We start from the raw sequence: 23,726 nt of genomic DNA, 5'->3' as shown, positions 1-23,726 counted from the left end.
TTTACCCAGCAGGCCATCTGTTTCCTGTCTGCAACATGACACCAGTGCCCGATTGGGTTCGGCTACTTTTGAGGTGTGCTTGCGCTATTGTAGGCTTTATGATTAGCTGCTATACTAATGCAGCCAGTCATTTATGTTGGTACGAAGCGGCCCATGTGCTCTCATGTGATCCAAGTGTGATATAGTAGACACGCTGCACTCAAAGTGTGTGGCAACCGCTGACTGTGTGTGTCATTGATTCATATTTGGTGTCCTCAGTCTCTGATGTGACGTGGTAATGCATTATTTTCTGTCTCTTCCATCGAGACTCATGCTGTCTTCTTCATACTTATTTGAATAGAACAGTCTGAGATAATGTGCATTCTAATCAGGTATATACTTTGGCAATAGTTGAGGTTTTCTCTCTCTGGAACTTGGCTTTTCTCCACTAATAACAGCAATAGAGTGGATGAACCTGTATGATTCAGCATTCAGTTTCACTGTCAATTCAGTTTCTGTCTAAGTTGGCATCCTCAGCCAGAAGTAGCCTCAGCTCTCAGTCTGTCTTTCACTTTCTCTGTTCTCCTGTCTAACCCTGTCAGATGGGGATTTTCCACCCCTAGGCCCACACTGAAGAGCTGGACGTCTCCCTCTGCCAGTGTGTTTGTTTTTAATCGTTGTGCATAATGACGTCCGTCAGCTAAAGCGAAGCCAGACCTCCAAGTTGTGTTTGTTTAGCGAGGCCACTGTGGATCCAGGCCTCTGTAGCCAAACCAGACAGATTTTGGGATGCTACTTTTATGCAATCCAAAAATTTTGGTAGGTTGCTGATGCAAGCAAACACACATCAGGGCTGTGCTGTTGTCAGTGCCAAGTTCACTGTAGTTTAGAATTGGCTTCATTGAAATGCCAACCCAGAAGTGCAAGGTGGCTGGTTCTCAGTCGACTGAACTGCTATTTTTTCAGCATAGAGACCCACAGGAACACTGTGATCTTGGCCAACATTTCTGTCTGGTAGAGGGAGTGGCAGGAGTGAAGATTTTGGTATTATATGAAACAAGACTACATCCATTGGATCAATGTCATGCTAGATTGTTGGCGCTCATAGATATATGAATGAAAATGGGTACTATGGGTTCCCATGAATATCCCCTGTACAGCTAGCCCACTTTATGCCAATCCTGTGCAGTTTGGGACCAAAACCATGCAGCTTTTCTCATGCAGTGTGCAGAAATATTCATATTTCTGCACACTGGGGTCTCTAAATGGTGTTGGAATTGCATAAATTGTGTAGGACTTGAAAGCTGAGATGCAAGTGGATTTAATGAGCCCATTTTCATTCATGTGTGATGATGTTCGCTCTCATAGAGCCTTCACTCTCATGAGAGCATTTTTTTAAACTTGACCTCACAGCATAAAAGGACCTGTTGTGACCTCTAGGATAATCACAGCTTCATGAATCTATACAGCAGGAAACTAGAGGCCTCAGGCATTCAGAGTATGGCTTTACTAGCTATATATATTGACAAAAAGGGTTTCCACAACAGACACCACACAGCTGCCAAAAATACAGTAATCTCAAAAATGTCAAAAGTTCTTTAAAAGCTAATCATGGCATTCATTTTTCTATGGTATAGGGGTATTTGACAATTTTAAAATCAATTTTCAAGAGATTAAAAATTGTTAAATTTAGCACAAAATCTATGTAACTAATGGTATCAATCCAAAAACTTCCATAATTGAGCATCAGAAATCCGTATTGGGTCTCTAAGAGTTAAGCAAGTTAGCTTTTTGTTCCTCATGTGACATATGCAATCACAATACAGCTCTGTTAGGATATAAAACTGCAATATAAGTTGATTATGGATGAATAAATGTAACAATAGTTTAAGAGAGAGAGAAACTGTTGATGTCAGAACAAAAGTTGCAATATTGCACAATAAAAGTACAAAGACTTTTAAAGTACAACGTTTTTTAAAGACCCCCTTCATGGACGACCACATGCTCTGTGTTTTGATCCCAAGATTGCTACTCCTTCATTTGCCTCATAAAATGCCTGTCAGTGTTAATATGACAGTTGCCCTATAAAGGTCAGAGCTGATGAATGCATGGGTGGTCCTCTAAGAATCCTTCTAGTGTCAACTCTGGCACCTCACACTGTTGGCATATCCTTGACAAGATGTTGGGAAATACTCACTTTCTTGCCCAGAATTACATGAGGAGATTGATCCCAGCTTCACACAAGAGATGGTTAGCTTAGCGTAGCTTATTTTAGCTTAGCATAAAGGCCATAAAGGGGGAAGCAACGTGTTTGGCTCTATTTTTCAATGTTACAAAATCCACCACCCAATTCGAACTCACAGCAAGAAAGCAAATTCCTTATCTTTTTCTTTTCCAACGTCACTTGTATTCCTCATGCAATACTTATGTCATACTTATATATGGACACAATAGGTCCAGGTGTTCAGACTGTTTGGTTTAGAGCTGATTTGTGTGCATCACTCTCATGAAAAGTCATCATTTGCTCCTCCACCCTTCTCTTGCCATCACTCCCACTCTCACTTCCTGTCTTCTTCTGTCTCGGGGTTGAATATATGGGCTGAAAAGGTGTTCTGCGTAATGTGTTTTTGAGTTAAAGTGTCAAGTGTTGACCCGTGTGTCAGTGTATGCTTGTGTGAGTCTGCCTTATGTCAAATCTGCACCGAACCCCCCGCAGAAAGTTGGTTGATTGATACTGGAAAGATTTACAGCACAGCTTGAATGAGAATACTGCCGGCTGGGATGGGAACGAGAAGACAGATCTTCTCAGTTGCAGCAATGGGTTGACTCCTGATGGGTAGGAAGGAGTTATTTATTACTGTACTCAGGGTATGACTGCTCCATCTATCCAGTAGCCCCACAATCTGTCCATTCTCTTAACCCTGATTCATTTATCTGCAGCATTGAATTGACTACAGCAAATGTTTGGTAGTTTTGTATGGCGTCATATTCAGTCGGCTACAGACAACACTATGTAACCACTAAAGTAGCCTACAAAAAATGACATTGCAAGACCAAAACCAACACCAATGCAATAATAAAAAATTGTTTTTTTTAAATGAAAGAGCCGAAAACTAACGACGCCTGATCAATACTTGTACAGTCGCTACCACTGAGCTTCCTGTCTGTAACGTAAACTGTCAGAAGAAAACTGAAAAGGCACCCACGTGGAGGGCTGGAAAATGACCATTACATTACATTACATTACATGTCATTTAGCAGACGCTTTTGTCCAAAGCGACTTACAATAAGTGCATTCAACCTGATGGTACTAGACATAGACCATAGGAATCGAGTAAGTACACAACTTTAAGAGCTAACTGTCATTGCTAAGGAGTGCTATATGTTAAAGAAGAAAAGAAGAGAAAAGAAGAAGAATTTTTTTTTTTTTTTTTTTTTTTTAAATATATATATCTGTTAGGTGACCATGACTTAACCGAGGTATTGTTGGAAGAGATAGGTCTTCAGCCTGCGGCGGAAGATGTACAGGCTGTCTGAGGTCCTGATGTCGGTGGGGAGCTCGTTCCACCATTTGGGAGCCAAGACAGAGAAAAGTCTGGAAGTGGTTTTGAGGCGAGTTGACCCACGCAAGGTGGGAGTCGCCAGCTGTTTGGCTGATGCAGAGCGGAGAGGACGGGCAGGGGTGTAGAGTTTGACAAGGTCCTGGATGTAAGTAGGACCTGAACCGTTAGCAGCAGAGTACGCCAGAGCTAGAGTCTTGAAGCGTATCCGTGACCAATCACAAGAGGGCCAGGGTCAGCCTTGGACTCCGCCCCCAATGTATCAAAAGTCCTTGCTTCTTGCTCCTTGCTGATCAAGTGGGCGCAAAGTAGCTGCACAGTGTTGTTGTGCATGTTGTTTTTTGGTCACTCGAGCCTGCCTCTGCTTCACTTGGTTGCTGAATATGTGCGCAAAGAGCAAACAAGCACGCGCGGCAGTTAAAATCTGCGCGCGTGACACAAAATCATTTACGTGTAGAGAGATCTGCATGCTTGCAGATGTGTTGTTGCTCGTGCAACTTATGACTCAAATATGACACCATAGTTTTGCTTCTTTTTTATAATTTTCAAACCTGTGTTGCTCAGTCTGGTTGAATCAGATCTAGACCCATTATGGTGTGATTTGGGCAAATCTGGACACAGCAGTCACACTCGAGCACAGACCGACCAACTGAACCTAGATCCTGTATAGGAAGTGGTCTCAGTACAATATCTTGAGTGGTTCTTTTGTGGTGGGAACGTGATTTAACCTCATTCTGACCCATACGAGGCAAACTGTACATTTGAGCAAACAGTCTCCCAAAGCCAGTTGTGCTTTGCATACAAAATGATGTGGTAGAATAAAATTTAATGGAAGCAATTCTTATTGCACTGGTGAGGTGCCATCTTTGGATCCAGTATCCAATTCTTATAATACATCAATTCTTCTAACAGACAGAGAAAATACATCAAGTTTGGCAACTCATTCACTTATTCTGACTAGAGCTAATGAACTAGTCAACGAGTTAAGAGTTTAACGAGTTAAAATAGCTTAATTCTCTAAAATTTTGCATTTTCTTTGTTTTTAATGTTATTTATTAATACAAAGCTGTCTACATAAGTATCCCAGTGTATGCTGGAGCTTTGACTTTTAAAAAAAATCCCCCTTAATTCCTGTGTTGCTCAAGTGAGTTGATGGTCCATCTGTGTTTATAGGATACAAAGGAAAACTGCGAGAGGGAGCTCTGTTTGAAAGCCCTAACAGGTGTAAACTTTGTGTGAATCCTCATGGTGCTACATTTGAGAGGCAGGCAAACAGTTTTATGTGAGTTTACACTCCACGACAGCTCTGGCTGCACGTTTGACGTGTGTGCCTCCTTGTGCTTGTACAGGACATCCATTGAGACTTGATAACATTTGTAATGCTGTAACTGTGTTAGCTTAGTTTCATTATCTAATCACAGCCGTGTGCTTACAGACTGCAGGATCTCTGATGTCCCTGCGGCACTTCAGCCTCTGCAGCAGGTGTTTGTTTTAAAGACTGGTGTAAAAGTGTCTCTGGCAGCCTTTCCGTCTATCACTCCTCTCTTGGGTTCTTCCACTCGTAACCGTCAGGGACATGCATCCGCATCTGTTGTGCCTCAAGCTGTTTTAAGACCATGGGGGCAGAAGAAGAAGAAGACAGGACACAGATTGGATGTAACAGGAAATACAGACAGCAGGACAAACAGATAAGTCTCAAATACCAAAACTTTGAGCCACAATGAATGGGACACTTGACTTTCATTTATAGACCCAACCAGTGCATGTGTGCCAAGAAACCCAAGCCATAAAGAAAGTTAGGTTATTTTCCTCTCTTCTCTCATCCATTCTACCTTTTTCTTCTCTCTCAGTCATAAACAGCTGCACAGTGATAGTACCCACCTGTTAAAGTCTATTGTCTGAGTTTGAGCTAATAATAGACCATAGTACATTAGTCCATTGTAGGCTTGCTGTCAGCCGATTTATTTTCTTTCGGAGGTTGTAGCACTAATACATTGGTACCAACCATGGGGTAACGAGACAAAGCTATTTTTTAGTGAGGACATGGTGGTTTTTACCTCTGACCTCAAGATATCTGAAATGGCTCTATGGGTACCCACAAGTCTCCTCTTTACGTGCATGCCTACTTTTTGCTGATACTTTTGACTTTGCATTTTGCATTTTGACTTACATTTTTGCCAACTGTATTTGAATATTTCTGAAGGCCATACTGTCATGTTCTTAACCCTGATACCCCTAATTTAACTGGCTAACATGACCGGCTTTCTTGGATGTTTTTGTTTGGGGTCATACGCCGGCGAAAATCCAATTCCAATCGGATTATCTGAGTGTCCTAATCGGAGTTGGAGAACTCCAACTTTAGTCAGACTAACACGTTTACATGCACTTGTCCAGTTATAGTCAGATTAAGGCAATAATTCGGTTTTTTTTCAAGTGTCATGTAAACGTAGTGACTGTAGAATTGTGATAATGTCCACTCTAAAGTCTGCTCAGATGGGACAGGCTCAGTTCAGTATAGGGCTGTCTGATAGGGCTGATAGGGCTATCAGTTCTTGAAAAGCTGTTTATCTTTCAGCAGCATTCAGCAACAGTTCTGGTGCCAAAAAAATTATCATTTGGCACTCGTGGCATGACCAAAACATTTCAAACAATACCTGGCTGAAGTCCAGCGTTGACGAAGCAGCAGACTAAACAGAAGGTGGAGGGAAATAGGCTCGCGTGCACTTGCGGTGATAAGAGCGATGACAGACTGGGACTGACCCAGACCTCACTGTCATTATCTCCGTCCAGGCCTGACCACTAATATGGCCCAGAACCCTGTCAACACGTGGAGAGTAAAAACATGCCTCCCTTCTTTATACACGTGCATACACGCCGACTCCCACACACTGTTAAGGTTTCTTTAAGAAGAGGTAAGGTAGAGAGAGTACTACTGGTTGTGATTCACTCTCACTCACGTCTAATTACCTGACAATGACAGGGCACAGAAGCACCTATGACAGACGAGCGTTATATGATGGAGTGTTTTAGCGAAATGATAAAGAGCGTGCATCAAATCATAGAGAATATAATGACACACAGATGCTCAAATAAACTCTCCTGTGTCATTTTGGAGTGGCTGTAGTCTCATTCATTTAGCACAATGGCCTCTAATTGAATCTAGTCTGTTGTAGTGTTTACTGAAAAGCAAATGCGTCATTGAGAGAAACGTGATCTGAGGTCACACTCTTTCTTTTTATCGGTTAATCTTTCTCCTGGTGACACTTCAACTCATAAGTGTGTGTGTTGTTTATTTATTATAGTTGGATTCAGAAGTGGAATGTAACACAAGTACTGTAATGAAGTACAATTTTGAGGTACTTTACTTGAGTATTTCCATTGGTACCACTTTACAATAACCATCATTTATGAATGGTAAACAGATATAAACCGTATAGAGGCCATTTAGAATGGTAAATACATAATTTATTAATGTTTAACTAACATCATAATTTCTAAATCACAAAAAGATGAGATATTAATGTAAGTTTATAGTTACTTTACATTAACAAACAATTAAATTATAGTTAATAGTTCATCAATAGTTGTAGTTGCACTCATTTTAACATGTTTAACACCATATTAAGTATGTTAATAGTTAATAATTGGTCTATAAACCATCTATAAACATCACTTGGTTATTGTAAAGTGTTACCTTTTCATGTTATGTAACTTTATACTTCTACTCCACTACATTTAGCTGACAGCTTTAGTTACTTCGCAGGTAAAGATTTAACATAAAAATCAAGATCATTTTAAATTTAGACATTTTTTTAAATTAAACATCGTAAGAGTATATTAAGTAGTTAAAATGAGCCCTACCTTGAGAAAAATTAAAAAGCTGCTTACATAAATGCATCAAAAATAATAATCCAATAACATATCTGGAATATATAAAACAGTCTTGAGTGGATTCATTCTGCATAATGAGTACTTTTACTTTTGATACTTTAAGTACATTTTGATGCTGATACTTTTGTACTTTTACTTCAGTAAGTTTTGAATGCAGTACTTTTACTGTAGTGGAGTAATTTCACAGTGTGGTATTAGTACTTTTAATGAAGTAAATGATCTAAAACGTTTTAAACGTAGAGTGTGTTGAACTCAACGACCTCACGTTAGCAGCCTCAGGGTCTCTGTCTTTGTGCTGATTGTTGAGTGGAGACGGAGTCCTAATAGCATCAATAAAATATCACATTAGTAGTAAAAAAAAAGGGCGATCAGAGAATTTACATGGACAAATAAAGAGTACACTTCAGGGGCATGGCAGATACCCCTGGACTGTTTGTTAAAGAGCTTACTGTCTTTGTCCCCACGCCTTTATTAAACTTATTTACCAGGGTTATCTTTATTAAAGACGCCCATTCAGCAACTTCCATGCTGACCTCAGTAAACTCTCTGTTGTTGGATGCAGTGAAGCAGATCTTCTTAACTGACTCGTCCACTTGTTGTTGTACTGACATTTTTGGTAATGTTTCAGGCTGTTGGTTTAAATCCATTTTAAAACTGTTGTATTCTTTCTTAAACTTTATTTACACTTATGCAGTATTAGCTCTTGCATCAACTCAGTTTTTAAGTTCTACACCATTTGTGAGGCTTTTGATAGGTAGAAAGATACTAAAATCAACCTCCTACGTTGGTTTTCCACATTTTTGTTTCCTCGTTGTTTGTTCTCTCTCATCATGATACCACATTGTTCCCATTTTAAACCTACATATTGTATCTTTAAACCTCTGAACACATTTGTATCACTGCAAAATGACTTGCCAAATAATAGGCTTTTTTTTTCAGAACCAATTTTACATATGTTACATATTTAATCATGTAAATGTGAAAACACACAGTGTTTTATATTAAAGAACAGCTGTAAATTGTGTGGATTATCTGAACTAATGAGATGATTGCTGGTTGCACACACACATAACAACAGATGAAGTGTTCATGGATCCAGAGCTCCAAAAATGAGTCAACCGCCATAGACCGCCATGGTATAAAATTCTTCTGTGTGGAGTTTGCATGTTCTCCCCGTGTCAGTGTGGGTTCTCACTGGGTGTTCCGGCTTCCTCCCACAGTCCAAAAACATGCATTTAGGTTTAATTGGTGACTCTAAATTGCCCATAGGAGTGAATGAGAGTGTGATTGTCTGTATCTATATGTCTGCCCTATATAGTCTGGCGACCTGTCCAGGGACCCGAGTGTAGATAAGCGGTTAAGGATAATGAATTAATTAAAGTTATGCATAATTAAAGGACATGGCTGCTTTGAGTGACAGGTGACATGTTTCAGCAGCTAAGCTTCATTTAACCAATTTCAGCCCAACCTCTTTCCCCTATTTTTTGATTAGCCAGCAGTCTGTCTCTTTAGAAACCTACAGGTTATGACATCACAAAGACATCCGTCCTGGGAGATGGATCCCTCCTCTGTCTCTCTCTGAGGTTTCTTCTTATTTTTCCCCTGTTAAAAGGGTTTTTTGAGGAGTTTTCCCTGGCCGATGTGAGGCTCTAAGGACAGAGGGTGTCGTACCATGTAAGATAAGATAAGATAAAATACACTTTATTGTCCTTGGAAAGAAATTTGTCTTGGACTCCAATGCTGTCATATAAAGCTGCTTTACAGTAATAGCATTACAGGTACAGACAATACATACAAATAGGCCACAGATAAGCCAAAAATAACATATACACAGTATACAAGAAACAGTGCAATGCCCACATACACACACTACCTCTACCTGGTATTCTATGTGCAGAATATGTGTCTGGTCAGACAAGATTTTCTCAGCTTGTCTGAGCACAGACTGCTCCTAGATGGACTGCATTTCATGACAGCTTTTCAAACCTCCCCATCACCTTCATAGCGGCTTGAATCAGGCGCCCAATTTTTGATTTCAGCTGGACCGAAAGATTACCGTACCAAGCAGACATCCCATACCTCAGAATACTCTCTGTGTACAGTTTGTAAAGCCCTTTGAGGCAAATCTGTGATTTGTGATTTTGGGCTATATAAATAAAATTGACTTGACTTTTTTTATCTGTGGTATTGCCATTCAGAAAAAGACAAGATATGGACGGTAGGATCCTTTAGGTATCGATCTAAACCCCGTTTGGAGTCATGATCTCAGTCAGCAGGAAACCTTTATAATTCAAACAGTGCAACACTTCACACAGTGGAGACTGGAATGAACTTTGTTCCATCTTATACACTGAAAAAAGAACCAACTTAATTGAATTGCTTCATTTGGTAACACCTAAATTAATTATTTCAAATTAATTTAAAATCAATTGTGTTAATCTAACTTATGAAATTAATTTGAAAGAACTTAATTCATTTAGGTGTTACCAAGTGAAACGATTCAATTAAGTTGGTTCAACTATTTTCTTTTTTCAGTGTAGTCACTTTAACACCCTATCATTCAGCCGTGATTCAAAGCCATCTGATGTGTGCGAGAGTTTGAAACAGAGACAGAAAGAACGTTGACAGCCAACATTCATACCAACCCTTGTAACTGTCACACATTAATAAAGACATAAAGGTTAAACAGAGACCCATTGGTATGTTGCGAGGGATGAACCGGGCTACTTTTAGCTAATCATAGTTTATCTTTCACCAAATGTCACTCGTTCCTCAGCTCCCAGTCCAATGTAATGTTGCCAAGTGTTGATTTTATTAACCGCCATGTATGAGCAGTTGTTGCTGTCTGCTAAAGATAGACCATTGTTTAGATCAGCCGTGACATGTGTTGGAACACGCTTGTTGAACTGTATTTCTGTCCTGATTGTGTCTAGACAGGTCCCGCCACTATCTGTCTCTCCTCGTTCCATGTCAGCGACAACAAATGACAAATCTTTGTCATTTGACGACCTCAGCAGCTCTCTGATCCAATCAGAGCCCAGCATCCCATTACCTCACAACTCTGATATGAAGGAGTGAGTTTAGGCGAGCGGCGTGGTTTGATGATTCAGCGCCGGTCACATCCTTGTTGACCCAGTGGAACATCAGATAATGATGAGGCAGTGCTGACTTCCACAGTGCGCCCGCTTCTCCCACGTCCAGCCGATAAAGACGTGGAAATACAAACAGGAGAGCAATCTGAGGCGAGGCACCTCTGGGCTGATGGGGTCAGAGGTCATGTTTAGCTTTGGACAGTTAACTCTCAACATGCACTTTACAGTAAGGACTACTTTAGATATATAGAGTACAGGCCAAAAGTTTGGACACACACCTTCTCATTCAATGCGTTTTTCTTTATTTTCATGACTATTTACATTGTAGATTCTCACTGAAGGCATCAAAACTATGAATGAACACATATGGAATTATGTACTTGACAAAAAAAGTGTGAAATAACTGAAAACATGTCTTGTATTTTAGATTCCTCAAAGTAGCCACCCTTTGCTTACTAGAATATAAGACATGTTTTCAGTTAATTCACACTTTTTTGTTAAGTACATAATTCCACATGTGTTCATTAATAGTTTTGATGAATTTACAATGTCAATAGTAATGAAAATAAAGGAAACGCATTGAATGAGAAGGTGTGTCCAAACTTTTGGCCTGTACTGTAGCTGTCAGTTTACTGATTCTAAAATCAGTAGAAAGATTTCCAGGAAAAGAAAGTCAAGAACAAAATGAGTAAAAAAAACACAAATTAGCTGCAGATTATGCACCAGAATCCTTATAAATAAGTCATTTAAGTTGAAGCTAAGTGGTCCTGTTTGTGCTATTACTTTGCATTTTAAATGCATTTTTCTAAATAATTTTGTTTGTCTAATTTTACACAGTTTTTATTATTTCACACTGTTAAACTCTCTGGAAAATATGAGCTAAATATGATATGATATAGATATATATAAATGTAAACAAATAATTTAAAAACAATTAATTCTACAAAAAATAAATAGGATCAACTGAAAACTACTAAACAAAATAACAGAAAACAACAGCAATGAATATAATAAATGGTTAAAAAAAAAAGGAGAAATTAAGAAAAAAAATAGGATATTGTATAAATGTACATACATTGAAACAAAAAATATAAAAATAATAAATTGGATAAAATAAATAGGATCAACTGAAAACTAATAAACATGTATGTATGCATGTGTGTGTGTGTGTGTGTGTGTGTGTGTATATATATATATATATATATACACACACACACACGCATTCAAACTAATTATATAAAAATAATAAATTACATAAAAAAACAAAAGAAATTAAAACAAATGTAAACAAATGAGAAATTAAGAAAATGAATAGGTTATAATATAGATATATATAAATGTAAAGAAATAATTTTAAAACAATTAATTATATAAAAAATTAATAGGATCAACTGAAAACTACTAAACAAAATAACAGCAATAAAAACGTTAAAAAAGAAAAATTAAGAAAAATGAAAAGGATAATTTATTTTGGTAAAATTGTATGTATATATATATATATATATATACAATTTTACCAAAATAAATTAGATTGAATATGATGCACTGCACTGCCACGACCTAAACAAAAATAATAAACATATATTTAACATTTTAAAGTAAGCTATATCAAAATATTCCAGTCATTACCTCAGTGAAAACAAGCAACATTGAAAGTAAAATGAATTCATATCCCTTCCAGGACATGTGAGGAAACATGCCGATAGATGCTGAGGTTTGATTCAGTGATGAAGCAGAGAACAGATGTGTGTTTGTGTAATGTGACTATTACTCTCAGCACCTCGTCTTTGTGCATATTTCAAACTGAGCTTGTGAATATTATCAGTGTTGAAGACATCAGTGAGATGCTTGTCTGTGTGAGGTCTCACTGCTTGTTATGACCCCTCGCTGTCAACAGAGCATCTATTCCTGCCTGCGCATCCATGTTAATGACACCAACTGTGTGCACGTGTGCGGCGTGTGAGGAGCGTTTAAATAGCCAAAACAGCTGGGACTCTGGAGGCGAACTGATGGCTGTGGTGAAGTGAGAGTGATTGCGTTCAGAGCCCATGCTGTGGTGTGTGTGTGTGTGCATTTGGATTTGTGGGTGTCTCACAGCAGAGAGATGTGTGTTATTCATTAAAGTAAATGGGGGGAAATTCAGAATGTAGGGCAGGGGGCTCTGAGGCAGGATGGGGGGCTGAGCTGCTCTCCCAACCTCCACTCCTCGGATTCTGGACGCTTTTAGTCCGTGTCACGGTCCAGCTACACTGCAAAAAAGCCAACTTGTATTTTTTGGCCTAAAACAGTGATTTAAGTTGGTAAAACTTGGAAATATAAATTATTGACATTTAGGGCAATGATGTAAGTTAGCACAACAAAGGAAGCCACACTGTAAGACTTTGCTGTAAATTTACAGTCAAATTCTAACAGTAACTTGCTGTATTATGATTGTACAGTATATTGCTGTGAAAACAATGCATTGTGGGAGTTATCATGATTGCTCAGGCATTCCAACGATCAAAATTATATTTTTTTTTTCCAGGAATTTACTGTTTTCAGCTGAGCATGTCAGGAAAATAAAGTCATTATTTTCGAAAAGAAGACAAGTTTTATTTTATTTCTTTTTTGTCTGGGCTGAAATAATCACAATGTGATGTTTTTCCAGCAATCCCAATAATAGAGTTTTCATGGATTAGTTGTAACATAATTTAGAGTTAAACATTTAAATGTCATGCCATTTTTTTCTGCGTTACGAGACAGTTTGTCAGTAAACGGACCTGTATTTCTATAATACAGTAGAGGTACTGTAAGTTTTACAGTAACTTACTGGCGAAACTGCTGCCAGTAATTTACTGTAATTTTACAGTAAAAAGTTTTACAGTGCAGTTGTCTGCTCAAAAACAAGTTTGTGAGTTGTTGTTACTTATATCTTTAAGTTGGGGTTCAAAACAAGGGACAATAGTTCTGATAACTCTTATTTCTTTGTTGTGAAATGCGGTCATTAGCGAAAGCTAGCGACTAACTGATGCTAGCGGCTAACTGATGCTAGCGGCTAACTGATGCTAGCGGCACTGCTTGTTACAGCTACACGAGTAGCCATTAGCGTATCAATGCTAACTCAAAATTGTGGTCACAACATGAGCTGACATTTCATAGCGGCGTTACAATCGTGCCAATTCAGCACATTGCAGAAGTTAGCAGAAGTAAGGATTAAAAGTTATTACAATGTAAAATTATTAGTTAGTAGAACTTATAGTTGAGTTGACAAAAATCTGAATTCAGAGTTGAGCAAACTCAAAAACAAAACTTAAAATATTTAGTTTAATTGTCCAACTTGAAATTTTATCGAAGTTTGTTGCCTTGAAATTTTGAGTTCACCCAACTTTTCATTTTTTGCAGTGTAGGCTATGTCTTCCAGAACAATCTACCTGTTTTATAGACTCCCTCTTTAATGGACAGATCTTGTCAGAAGAAGCTCCTAACTGCCAAACTGAGGGCTTTTCCAGCCTACACAATCCACACCGCCTGGATAACTTGAGGCCGCTGATTTGATTAAGAATTCATGCATCTGAGCCAAGAGACAGAGCTGAACTTTTCCTGGATCTCCAGGATTTAAGGATTGGTTGTCATACATTTTTTTCTAAAGGTTTTTCTGAGCTGCGCCCGCTTCTTATTAATACAGCTACAAACAGTGACTGTAGTGAACTTCCCAGCAAAGCCAGTTTTCCAACAGTTAGATGAGCTCCAGAAGTGATTTTTGAATGGATGATGTCTTTCTAAAGGGCAAGTTGATGGTGATGTTCCTAACTCACATTCATTCATGAACCTGGTCTCACAGGGATCCGTGAAATAGCCACGGATTTCGCTTAACTCAAAATCCGTGGCTATTCCATGGATATTTGTTCCTATTGGTTTGTTCCAAGTCACGTGATTTTTAAGGTCCCGGCGGTCAGAACAAAAAACATGGCGGACAGTTCTCTCATTTTTAGTGAAAAAATCAATATTTTGACTTAGTTTCTGCATAAAAATGGATTTTGATCACATTTCTAGCGAGAAATATATGTTTTATTTTCTAAATCTTCACTCAGTGAATGTACATAATCACTTTGTATGTTGGAATAGCCACGGGATATGACTGTCATTAACTTGCATTGTAGCAAAATCCGTGTCAGTTTCACGGAAATTTGGCTATTCCACCGATTCCTGTGAGACCATGTTGCATTCATTGTCATCCATTTGTTCATAAAAGACAAGTTAATATATTGACCTACACTAAGTAATGTTTTAAATAATGATTAAGGTATAATAAACAGCTATTGTTTTTACTAAATAGGAAATGTGTTAATGAACTGTAGCAGGATTAGAGTGATTAATTGGTTTATTTCAAAGTAGATTCCCAAAATAAAAAAGATAAGTTGCAATAAAGTTTTAAAAAAATAAAAGAAGGAAAAAGAGAAGGAGATGTATTGTCTTTCGTCTTTTTTTTCTTTTTGAGAAATTTGAATTTATATTAAATGCATATATTTATAAAATGCAAGGTTTCAACCAGATCATAAAAACTTTAACTTTGACCAAAACCGTTTTGTTTTTTTGTACCAGGCTATAAACATCTTTTAAACTGTTTTTGTCAGCAGTAAAGTTAGGAATTTTAATATGGAGGTCTATGGGAATTGACTCACTTTTGGAGCCAGCCTCAAGTGGCCAGTCAAGGAACTGCAGTTTTTGGCACTTATGTGTTGGCTTCACTTTTCAGCCCCTGAAAAACTCTATACGTATAGCTTAACAAATTCAAGGCATGTTTAAAAGTTTATCCACAGTAAAAAAAATAAAATAAGAACAATCAGTGTATGTTGAATATCAATATGTTCCAGTACTCTGGTGTTGCAGCACTATTACACACAAAAAACAAATTTCCTAGATTTCTTGCATTGTTTGGTGTAATAAATATAAATCAATGGCTGCCTTGAACTTCAGGATTTAATTAAAAAAGTATGGCATGCTTGTGGAAATTGTCAACAGTCATGTGAATTAGATGTAGTTCACATTTAATGGACTAAAACTTTCAAAACCACCGGTATGCTCCTTTAAGCCTCCCACAGTCCCAGTGTATGTTGTTACTCTCTACTAGACACACACTCTTACAACAAAAGCTAATCAAGTAGCAGAGGAGCTTAGATTGCCCACAAAAACATAAAAATGGAGTCGAACCTGAAAAAGCCCTCAGCTCAGACCACCAGTCCCCCTGATGGAGGTCACATTACCATGTCTGCGTTGTATACACAAGACGAGAATGAGTGTGTTAATCATGTCCTGTGACACGCTCTCAGTCATGCATTTAGATATGTAGACACTCATGCAGCCATTAATGTCCAACAGTGTGAGGTCGGGGAAGTGCATTTATTTTTTATCTGTATATTGAATATAGGGCCCGTCTCCTGCATGTAAGGCTGTCAAATGTGCACAAACATTCACACCAAGGTTATAATAGTTTTGGATTTTTCATTAGTTTTAGTTTTAATTTCTTTGTGAATTTTTGTTTTCAAATTCAGTTAGTTTTAGTTAGTTTTTAGAGTGAGTTTTCTAGTTTTAGTTTAGTTTTTATTTTTTGAAAATGCTTAGTTTTAGTTTAGTTTTTATGAGTTTTAGTGTTAGTTTTAGTTTTTTTGTAATGGGCTATGTGTTGGGTGCGAGATTCACATTAGTGGTCATAATACATTTTGCCTTTATTTCCTTTGGTTTATCATCTCAGCCCCAATAAGGTTATTAACTGTTTTGAATTTTGGTTCTAGTGTAAACATCCCAGTCTCAGTAAACATATTTACCATGTGTTCCTGCATGTTCAAATAGAAACACTGAATTATGAATGAAAAAAGTTGACAAAAACGAAAACTAAGGACATTTTCACTATAATTTTAGTTAGTTTTAGTTAGTTTTGTAACCACACAATACAGTTTCAGTTAGTTATCGTTTTTTTAAAAACTCCAGTTTTTATTTTTATTTCAGTTAACGAAAATGTTTTTTCAATTCTAGTTTTCGTTATTTCGTTAGTTTTCGTTAACTATAATAACCTTGATTCACACACACACACACACACACACACACACACACACACACACACACACACACACACCCGAGTCTAATCAGCTGCTGTCAGCTGGATACTGTTAGAGTGTTACGCTGGGGGTTGGTGAAAAAAAATGAGAAGAGAGGAGGAATGCAATCTCAACACCTTCAGCTTCTGCCCTATTCACCTTGCATGTTGTTCTGCAGGAATGCCATTAGCTCAGTGAAACATGTTAGTGTGTAAGTGTGTAGGAGTGAGTGTGCAGATGTCTGCATGCTTGTCTGTGTGTTTCAGGAAAAAAGAACTAAAAGAGAATACATTTTGTACCTAGAAACACTGATTTGACTTATTGAGGCATTGCCTTTGTGTGTATATCAAGTGAATGTGACTCAGACTGCGCTTTAATGTTGTAGATGAAGTAGGCACCGGCTGTGTGCTGATTGAAACCAGACGCTTTTGCTCAAACTTCTTACACACATGCTCACATGTGCCAGCACATTGTTTCAATGCAGCCTTTTTCCCCCACCAGAAATGCCATATATCCCTTTAAGGGTAAGTTATTACCCTAAGTGTTAGGCATTTTTCATCTAAGCACTTACGTTATTCACTACGTAACTGCACTATTTTTCAAATCTGATTTGGAACAAAAACTCTCCATATCTTTTATTTATGAAGCTGCAAATAAATCTCGTCTCCCGTCAAAAGTGTGTGTTGTACACGCTCTGTTTTACAGTTTCTCACACACTCTCCCTGCCGTCCACTGCAGTTTTATGATATGGAGTACCAGAGCCCGACACACTTATTGTATTTATCTCTATATGCACATATGAAAACTTTTTTTTACAGAACATATTATGCAGAGAGCAATTCTTTGGGTTATGCACTAACAAGATCTTTTAAAGTATCTTGGAAGGGAGAAGTGTCCAAACTACAAAACCTTTCCATTGGGGTGCCTCAAGGCTCAGTGCTAGGCCCCCTTCTTTTCTCAATTTACACTACCTCACTTTATGTTTAGTTATTTTTACTTTATTTGAATGGTCAGCACTGGACTGATATTGAACACTTATTTAGCTATTTATCTCATTTTTATTTATTCTTTATTTAAATGTGAGCAATGCACTGATACTGAACATACACTATTTATTTATTTAGCTAATTATTCTTATTTGTATTTATTCTTTATTTTCTCAGTGTCCATGTCTTGAATTTCAGTGTCTTATTGGTGAACAATCCACAGAGAAAAAGTCTATTTTCATCTCCGCCATAATAGTAGTCGGTGAACTTTTCCCCACTTAAATCCATATCGGCCTCAAAAATCCCATATCGTTTGGGCTCTATAGAATATACAACACATCTCAACCAGATTGAGGTCAAGTTTCACACAATTTATGGTCCACCCAGGATAGAGTATACAATAATTTAGATGAGTGTCACCACGTTAAGACTAAAGCTTAGAGTGCATCACAAACCAGTCATAGTGTAGATTAAGCTGTCTTTATTAGGGCCAAAATCTCCGAGCTAAAGCAGAGCAAGCATTAAAGAATGCCCTGAAACATTGGCCCAGGTCTGATCTCATCTCAGATTTAGCATGGTTTAATATTTCATTATATCCCCTCTGGCTTACGCGGCTTTGTCCCAACTGTGTTCTGCATCGGTCAGCACATGGCCCGCAAACAGACACATGCACACATGCACACACACACACACTCTGGCCTGCAGAGCCCAGTGAAAACAAAGCTGGGCTCTGCCAGTGTAAACACAGCCCATTGTTATGGGCACTCTTTCCCGCCTCGTATCTTGGCTCCCCGTGGCGGCCCGAGGCTCTGAGAGGTACAGCTCTGGCATGCGTCCCGTTTAGTTATATTAAGACTCATTTGCTATGCGTTTATGTGACCATGTCATTATGATGCAGCCTGTAGAGTGTGATTTATGTCTTAGGTTTCTCTCCCTTGCACTCCTCTTTCTCTCTTTTTACTGGTTCGGTTTTTACTGCTTGGCTCCTTATGTGTGGTTTGTGGCCGTTTGCTTCCAGAGGTTTTAGCTTTTTGACAATTATTTTTAGACAAGCAGCAGTCAATTTACTATAATGTACCAGCTTCTGCCAACCAAGTAAGCCCATAGAAAAACATGGGAAATGGCTGTTTGGGAGGACACACATTCTGATGTTAAACAAGTGTGTTGGACTCTAGGTCTAGGTATGTATGTACCAGGTGCTGCTTTATATTTGCATGCACGGGTGGAAAAAGTATTCAGATCCCTTACTTATGTAAAAGTACTAATAACACACTGTAAATTACTCCACTACAGTAAAAAGTCCTGCATTCAAAACGCATACTGAAGGAAAAGTACAAAAGTATCAGCATCAAAATGTACTTAAAGTATCAAAAGTAAAAGTATTCGCTATGCACTCAAAATGTTTTATATATTTCAAATATACTATTAGATTATTTGTTATGATGCTTTTTCTAAGCAACATTTTACTGTTCAGGTAAGGTTCATTTCAACTACTTCATATGCTGTTATGAGTTTCAATTAATGAGAATGCATAATCATTTTGTATTGATCACATCTTTTTCATGTTAAATCTTGACCATAAAAGTAACTAAAGCTGTCAGCTAAATGTAGTGGAGTAAAAAGTATAATATTTGCCTCTAAAATGTAGTTTAGTAGAAGTATAAAGTTACATAAAAAAGAAATACTCAAGTAAAGTACAAATCATACCTCAGTACTTGAGTAGATATACTTAGTTACATTCCACCACTGGGTGTATGTTAATTATATATGTCCTTTTAATTGTGTAAAAATGTGAGAATGTATGGGTCACATCATGGCGGCTCTCAGATGTGACCCTGGGCCACATGTGCAGCCAATTAGGGCCAATCAGAAGACTGTAATCAGGGCGTGGCGTGGGGATGGTGGCAGCGTGGCATGAGGGGAGTTTTAAGAGCAGTGATTAGTGTGTCAGACTGATGAGGGAGGACAGGGGGAGCTGCCAGCCCAAATCCTATTTCTTTAATTCTCTGCGTTTTTCACCTCCACATGTGGGGGGATTTGTTTATTTGGTTTGTGCCAAGCAGACCTGGACACAACGAGGTCTCAAATTCTTGGTTTTTAACCTATTTAGGCAACAGATTGGTGCGGTGAGCCACACGAGATGATGCAATTACAGAAATGTATTTAAATGTAAGAGTATATGTTTGTACAGCTGGCTGCTCACACCGTATGAATCTGGTGATGCACCCGTCCGTCTGAGCCCATCCAAGCAAGAGCACAAATCATTTACTACTTCTGTTAGTCTGGCATCAGCCGGCTGCCTCTTTTCCGCTCACGGCAAAGTAAAAGCAAAGGCTGGAACCAGATTTAGCAGAGCTCTTTGAAGTCTGCGCGTTTCAGAAAACCAGCTTTGTTGATGCTGAGATTTTCTGCAGAAACGGAGCATCAAAAACTTCCTGCTCTCACATGTGCAATGCTCCAGACAGCTCTGAGAGCCAGTGTGTGACTTTGCAAAGTTAATCAATTACTGCTTTCAGCAGCTACAGTGCAGAGAAAGAAACTTTTAGTGACTTAAGAACCCTGTTAAAGTGGCCATATTATGCTAATTTCTCAGAATATTCTTGTAATAACTAGATGGATGGATGGATGGATGGATGGATGGGTGGATGTTAGTTAGTTACTTAGTTACTTAGTTAGTTACTTAGTTAGTTAGTTAGTTGGTTGGATGGTTGGTTGGTTGGTTGGTTGGTTAGTTAATTGGTTAGTTGGTTGGTTAGTTCATTGGTTAGTTAATTGGTTAGTTGGTTAGTTAGGTTCTTTAATGTCCCCAAAGGGATAATTGTTTCCATACAGTCAGGTTGTTTCAGGACAGCATACATTTTAAAAAGGCACAGCACAATGTAGCAACACTGTGTAGCACACACGTACCAGATACACTCTCTTCCCACATATACAACAGATAACAGATAACCCCTTTTCCCACATATATCACAGAAAAACATATGAAAAGATAGACAGCAAACATGACATCCATTCATGACTCCTCACATACCAGCACATAACAACCCTCTCTATGGATGGGTGGATGGATGGATGGATGGATGGATGGATGGATGGATGGGTGGGTGGATGGATGGATGGATGGATGGATGATACATGGATAGATGAATAGATGGATGGATGGATGGATGGATGGATGCTTTATTTATCCCAAGGAAAATTCATGTAGGTAGGTGTGATGTAGTTGACATTCTAGGAGCTTATTTACAGATGATCATTTCTACATATATACTGCTCATAGATGGCTACTGTCATGTGTGTGCCTCCCTCCAGTTTATATCCTGTCAATCTCTACTGTCAGCTATCTAATAAGGGCAAATGCTTGTCTAGCATAAAATAATCTGTACAGTAAATGTCAGTAGTAAAATGTTCCTTCTCAGCCTTTTCATCATTGCTTACGATTGGAAAAATGTTGTAATGTGTCCAAGGCATAAATGGAGGGGAGCTTTGTGAGGTCTGCTTCCTGCACTGTGATTGACTCTTGGACCGCCGCCAGAATCCGTCTCTGGAAATTTGATCAGCGTGTTTATTCTTCGGCCTTTAAACAAATGGTCCATTTTTACCCCAAATCACATGTCACAGTTTCACTATTAGTGCTACTGATGTCAGCAAATCCAGGCAGCTGGTTATTGTTCCCTGCCTGTTTGTTTGTCCAGAGCAGTGAAAATGCAGTAATGGCAGACGGACAGACAGCTGGACAGACAGTCATCTGTTGAGCTGTAAATCATGGCCGATCTGTCAGGGAAGACAAACACGGTGACCGGAGCGTGGCCCGGCCTCCGAAACCACATGTGAGCAGGCAGGAATGTATAGCCCACTGCATTGTGGGTTTGTGTCTGTGGGGAAGGAGTGCAGACTCCCTGACTCACAGGACACTGTGAGGTTGGGGGATGTGAAGGGGTGAGGAGGAGGAGGAGGATAACTTTCGGGAATCAGAGTGCAAGGTCAGGAGAAGTGTGTGAATCATGGCCATCATGCTGTCTCATTTATAGCTACTTAGTCTCCCGTCACAACATACTCTTAAGTTTTCACTTTCTTTTTAGCTGTGAGAGAGGTCAGAATCTCCTGTGAAATAAAGAGTGTGGGGACAAAAATATTTGTATTGCCGGTTTTAAGACAGGATTATACTTTAACCCATTAAGGCTTAAAAAGCCTGGAAAAAATGCCTGCAAAACCTTTGGCCGATTTTGAAATAAGCCCCTAAAACCTGAAGTTTTGTTAGTAATTGTATCTGTCTTTTTTTGGTAATTCGGTGTCTTTTTTGATAATTTTGTGTCATTTTTGGTAATTTTGTGTCTTTTTTTTGTTAATTTTGTGTCTTTATTTGGTAATTCTGTGTCTTTTTTGATAATTTTGTGTCTTTTTTTGGTAATTTTGTGTCTTTTTTGGTAATTTTGTGTCTTTTTTGGGTAATTCTGTGGTTTTTTTTAAATAATTTATGTCTTTTTTTTTGGAAATTGTGTGTCCTTTTTGGTCATTTTGTGTCTTTTTTTGGTGATGATTTCAAAGTTCTGGAAAAGTCTCATGTTGCATTGCAACACTCCCACATGTATTCTGATGCATTTAATTGTCCAAGAGATTGAAAATGGGTGGAAAAAACTACAAATACTACAAAACGACATATCCGCTTTCCAGGCTTTAATGGGTTAAAAGCCAAAAATCACTTCCAACTCGTCACAAACATGCTTGGTCAGTGGCCCTATGCATGAACTATAATGCTCTTTACACCCCTATAGCGTCAATTCTGCACATGCAGGGCTGCCATAAAGAAGGAAGTCAGGTAATGTAGTATAAAGAGCGAAAAAGTCCGTGCAGGAAGGAGGTTGGGGTAGATGGATGGGTCAAACACACACTGGAGAATGCGGTTTTTAAAGATTGACATTCAAAATGAACAGCCAGCTAAGACAAAAAACACACAATGCACCGTTGTGGCTAGCTTTCAATCACAAGGTAGCCCCGCCCTAGAGCATACGCTGCTTTATCTTCTATTTTACTCTAAATGGGACCAAAATGAACAAAATGAACATCATGCCGTAGTCAAGAAGACTCAAAACTAGTAAATGAGACCTAAAAAGTTATTAGGGAAAAGTTTTCTGAGGTAATAAATCAAGTGAGAAGTAGAGTAATTTTCTCATAGACCTCTATACAATAAGACTTCCTCATTGGCTTCATTTTTTTCATTTTTTACTGCCTGTAAAATATCTATGCTCTGTCATTTGTTTTTGAATATTTGCACTATTACTGCTTATACCAACATATATCTAATAAACAAACATAAACAGATGCTATTGCCTAATGCAGGGATTCCCAAAATGTGGTGCGTGGACCCCTGGGGGTGCACGGGCTGCCGCTAGGGGGTGCGCGAGATTAAAAATGTAATGGCGGTCTGATAATTACACAATTACATTTTTTTCCCCCACACAATAAAGACGCATAAATAAACATTTCCTTTGTAAAATGTAAAATCAAAAACTGTAATATTAATTAATTAATAAATGCAGGCTATTTAAAATGCACTTCATCTTCTTCCATTTTTCCAGCCTGTGTTATGATGACGGGTTGTTTAGCTCCACGCTCATTTAAACTTGCTGCAATTTTTGTTCAACACGGCTAAAAATATTATAACATTTTCCCAACTTATGTGCTTTCTGCCTCTGATCCTGAGCCTGTCATCATCCTCTTTGCTCTTAAAAGTGGAAGCTTGTGCAAAACTTTGTTGCATTATATTGAAACTGTGTTTCAGATGAATTGAAATGCGAGACCGCATTGTTATGATGGTGATTATTTTATTATATGTGTGTTCTGGTCATTTGAGCATGATTAAATCAACCTGGTCTCACAGAAATCCGTGAAATAGCCACGGATTTCGCTTAACTCATTGGAATAGCCACGGGATATGACTGTCATTAACTTGCATTGTAGCCAAATCCGTGTCAGTTTCACGGAAATTTGAGTGATTCCGTGGCTATTCCACGGATTTCTGTGAGACCAGGTTGTCTAATGGATATTGGTCAGCCTTTATACAGATTGGAAACAGAAATCACTGCTATACATCTGCTGTTTCAAATTGATCTAATTATCCTCTATGTGTCTTTCTTTCTTTCA

The 23,726-nt window shown here is 38.4% G+C and overlaps 1 protein-coding gene across 1 annotated transcript in view; it reads left to right on the top strand.

Moving 5' to 3' along the window:
- The window catches only part of LOC131991653 (uncharacterized), a 129,769-nt gene that overhangs the window by 97,228 nt on the left and 8,815 nt on the right, over positions 1–23,726 (top strand). The window lies entirely within an intron of this gene.

The sequence above is a fragment of the Centropristis striata genome, chromosome 18, assembly GCF_030273125.1.
Source record: "Centropristis striata isolate RG_2023a ecotype Rhode Island chromosome 18, C.striata_1.0, whole genome shotgun sequence".
Taxonomy (NCBI): Eukaryota; Metazoa; Chordata; class Actinopteri; order Perciformes; family Serranidae; genus Centropristis; species Centropristis striata.
Note: the sequence above shows the minus strand (reverse complement) of the source record. Positions and strands in the feature narration are given on the sequence as shown.